The following is a 4,810-nucleotide window of genomic DNA, read 5'->3' as shown; positions in this document are numbered from 1 at the left end:
AATCATTTGGCTTGTCACTCAGTGCATAGTAACGCGTTCCGAAATAAAGTGCCACTGCATTCAGTGAGAGGATGATGGGCGCCCGCACAGACCATCATAATTAATAATATCTCCTCCCCAACATCAACGAGTTGAGAATATCATTGTGAGATCAGATTTCCTAAGTAAATCTAATTTTGATGATATTCAGAGCTACCCACGTCTTTTTCTGTTTGCTTTCGCTTTAATGTCCGCTTTCTTTTACGAACACTATAAATTAGTAATGACCTCACAACCCAGTTTTTTTCTTCTTTTCTAATAGTAACAACAACACTCTGGGTAATATACCTGAATCACAGTTCAGTACCGGTATTACAGAGTGGTGCTAGCTGAACTAGAATACCAGACTTGTTTCCCCCTGGAGAGAGAGTCACTGCTACTGTGTTAACATCCTCAGGCTTCTATGCTTACTCATTTGAATATAATTTCCCGACGTTAGCTGACAAGAAATACGATAGAAGCCGTGACATTCGAGGGTAAAGAAACAATCTAGATTTAATTTGTTGATGCATTCTACAAAACTTAACGTTATTTCCCTCCTCCCACTGAAATTTCTTTCACTTTTATATCTCCATTACAACTTTTTTTCTCTCAGTTTCCACTAAAATATATACCGGTAACATATTACACGGGACCTATCACAACACATTTTCATTATAAGTTTGTACATATCACTCAAGAACGGGTGTTTGTAATTCATGATCATCAGTTCGTCAAAACTTCCCTGCGGCTGTCAGTATGTGTTCAAATTTTATTTTTAATATAAGAGCAATATGCAACACAAACAAAAAATTAGTATGAAAAGGTAAGATACTGTCTGACATTTGAAAAGAAATAAGAAGTTTGGAAAAGTAGACTACAACGCTGGCAGAAGGTCGGCGGAAGATTGTTCGACATGTAATAATGCTCAAAAATAAAGTCCTCACCCAGGTGATAACGGGTCTCGGAATGAACACTGAGGCTGCTTACGCCTCTTTCGTAAGACACATAATATTGAAACTGCAAAATGTTAGTGAATGTGAAGTGATTATATTATTTAAACTTTCAATTATATGATGCATCAGGGTATTTTTTTTTTTTTAATGCAAGGAAGAAGGAACCAAAGGCCAGCAGCCCGCAAACCTTTCCTTCCAAGAAAAGAAAAAATACAAAAGAGAGCCAAATTCAAGATCCCTTCATTTCGAGATGCCTGGACACACTGCGTTTGAAAGACTGGATATCATGGAAAGCAGGAAATACAGACAGAGGGAGACAGTTCCAGAGTTGACCTGTTGCATAAATGAAGGACTGGGAGTAACGGTTAACTTTTGCATTAGTGAGTTGGACAGAAAAGGAATGACAATTTTGTTACTAAACGGGTGCTATGTGCCCGTTGTAGAGGTAGAAGGATGCAAGCAGACAGATCAGAGGACCAGTGACCATTGAATAGCGATAGAAAAGAGATAAAGATGCAACAGTGCTGCGAAAAGACAGAGGTTGAAGGGAGTCAGTAAGAGGAGAAGAGTTAATGAGACGAAAAGTCTTTGACTCCACCTTATTAAGAAGAGCTCTATGTGGGGAGCCTCCCCACACCTGAGAGTTGTATCCTACACAGACAGGAATAAAACCCGTGTATAAAGTCAACAACTGTGCAGGGGTAAAGAAGGTACGGAGTCGGCTTAGCACACCTAATCTCTTGGATGTAAATTTTACAAGAGATGTAATATGATCTCTCCAAGATAAGTCCCGCGTGAATGAAACCCCAAGCATGTTCAAGGATGATGCAGGATTGAGCTGGATATTATTAAACATTAGTGGGTACTCCTATGGATGATTTTGTCGTGTTGATAGGTGCAAGAACTGAGTCGGGTTGATTGGTGCATTAAAAACAAGATTATTTTTACCCCAGTCGGACATATGAGCCAAGTCAGACATTAGGTGTGCATACTCTTATCCCTTGTTTGTTGAAGTAACTGCTGAGATGGACGTTGTGGAAACCGAATGGAAAGGTGAAGGATGGAATCGTCAGCGTACGGGTCGATAGGATTAGATGTACTTTACAGTTTAGAAGGTCACTGTTTAAAAAAAGGAAGAGTTGTTGATAGGACAGAGTCCTGAGGAACACCACTATTGACAGATCTAGGAGAAGGACGATGGCCGCCTACAACAGCGGCTATAGAACGACCAGAAAGGAAGCTATAGATGAAGGCACAGATAGAAGGATAGAAACCGTAAGAGGGCAGTTTGGAAATTAAAGATTTATGCCAGACTCGATCGAAAGCCTTTGAGATGTCAAGTGCATTGGCAAAACTTTCGCCAAAGTCCCAAAAGGAGGATGACCAGGAGTCTGAAAGGTAAGTGAGGAGATCGCCAGTGGAGAGTCCCTGATGGAACCCATACTGACGACCAGAAGGAAGGTTGTGATAGGAAATATCCTTTAAATTTTTTCTTTGAAGTATTGCCTCCAAAACTTTTGAGACACAGGATGTTAAAGCAATTGGACGATAATTAGAGGGTTGGGAATGGTCACCCTTCTTTGGGACTGGCTGAATGAGAGCAAACTTCCAACAAGAAGGAAAGGCACAAGTTGATAGACAAAGGCGAAAGAGTTTGCCTAGGCAGGGTGTAAGCACAGTTCTTGAGGACAACAAGAGGGACTCCATCAGGCCCATTTGCCTTGTTTGTATTGAAGCCAGTGATGGCAGAAAATACATCAGCTGAATCAATTTTAATGTCAGCCATGAGGAAGTCAGAGGGGAGATGGAGGAACAGCACCAGAATCATCCAAGGTGGAATTGGAGGAGAAAGTCTGAGCACAGAGATCTGCTTTATCAGTAGAAAAATAGCTATAGAGCCATCAGAACGGACAAGAGGAGGGAAGGATGATTAGGTAAAGTTGTTAGAAAGGTTTTTGGCAATGTGACAGAAGGAGCGGGAAGAATTCGAGCTGGAGAGTTGAGAGCATTTAATACATGTGAAATTATTTTTAGCAGAGCGGAGAACAGACTTAGCACGATTCCGGGCAGAAACATTAAAAAAAAAAAAAGAAAATGGTAGGCATACATTAGGTGAAAGTCGTCAGGAAGTCACCATTTCAAAACGTAACGATGAAGAAGCTGGGAGAGTATTTGATGTTGTTGTTAAAAACGAGCTTGCACAATTACCATCTTCCTCCTCCTCTTCTATCTGTGTACGTACCGTTACCAGCATCTTAAAAGGTTCCCGAGACATGTGCATATTACTCCCTCAGAGGATCAAGTTATGTCAGATTTTTTTTCCACACTACCTGGTAGTCTTTATACAAACCAGGGCGGAAACGGGTAGGCAGGAGAGGAAAGGAGAGTTGCGGGCTTGTCAGTTGGAGAGGAGAGAGGTTGTTTGGATTCCTGTTCAATTAGCATGTTATAAGGGCGCCGATCACCCCCACGAAATGGCCCATAACCTATAACCTGGCAGGGTGTTGGCTGTCCTCCAATCAACCCAGGTCTAGGGCGGTGCTTTCTTTCTCATTGGTCCAGCTCTCGTAAGATGAACTGGGATTGGCCAGATAAATTCGCACACTCCACGTGGGTACACACTCAGCTGGAAGTCCTTGAACAGGGAGTGAACCAAAGCCACAGTCACTACGGTGAAAGAGTTTGAACAATATACGCTCCATTCTATGTTGGGCGGTCAACTAATGATACCGGTAACTAGTGACTCCCTTTTTTGTTAGTTCAATATTTCATGAAACAGCTGTGATTTTAGTTCACCCTTTGTACAAGGACTTACAGTATTGTGTGTTCAGTAAGATAAAATAAGGACAGATTTAATTTCTCCACCATAGCATGGTGGATTATTTTGTCATCGGGCACCTTATTCTCTGTACCTCAGTGGCACGACAGTGCCATGCCTCGACATCCATTCCATTGCACTTTCGTGACCATCATCATAATGAGGTGATAATGTTTCTTAGCACCTGACAGAATAAAATAACATATCCTTTTCGTCGCATTCCCTCATGATCAACACCATATTAATGATAATTCCCTTAAGAACAATATTCAAGATGGAGGCACGGCAATTTTAAATCGAGTTAAACTGGATAGAGTACACTATTTATTTTTTCGGAGGAGATATAAACCCTGCCCGTTTTGTATTATCCAATCACATGCTTTGCTTTATTCAAGAGATTTACTGGATAGTTACTTTATATAATTTTGGTTGCAAGCACTGATAAACTCTCCTGTTATTCATTTCTTTTACTGAATTCCACCGTCATTTATATCCCCTGTGACAATATCCAAGATGGAAATAAGATCGGAAGTTCTCGTTTTAGGCTGTAGTTAAAATACCATATAATAGGCGTTCACACTGAAAGTGTGGAACGTGTTCGAGCGAGCGAGCGACCAAGTCAGGCAGTGCTGAATATTGTCTCATGTGGCTCATCATCTTCCTCTGATTTCCTAACCTGAAAATACTAAAAAGAACTTATTACGTTACACTAAAAATTTTCTCTCACTTCCTAAAACCAATACTCCTTTTGTATTAATTTTAGGTCTAGGGCTTGGGACCAAGCAGGTTAATAATGACTTTGCTTTTTGCTCACTTACAAAAATTTCTTTCACCAAATATCTCGGTGTTCTCAGATTCGAATCAGAAATCAGAAATTCAAAGTTTCTTTCATCGATCAGGGTATTGTATTAGCCTGACTCGGATTCAGTAAAAAAAAAAAAAAAAAAAAAAAAAAAAAAAAAAAAAAAAAAATCTCACTTCCTAAAACCAATACTCCTCTTGTAATAATTCTAGGGGC

Source organism: Coenobita brevimanus, chromosome 5 (assembly GCF_032717465.1).
Source record: "Coenobita brevimanus isolate Jiangsu-jjx chromosome 5, ASM3271746v2, whole genome shotgun sequence".
Classification (NCBI taxonomy): Eukaryota; Metazoa; Arthropoda; class Malacostraca; order Decapoda; family Coenobitidae; genus Coenobita; species Coenobita brevimanus.
Note: the sequence above shows the minus strand (reverse complement) of the source record.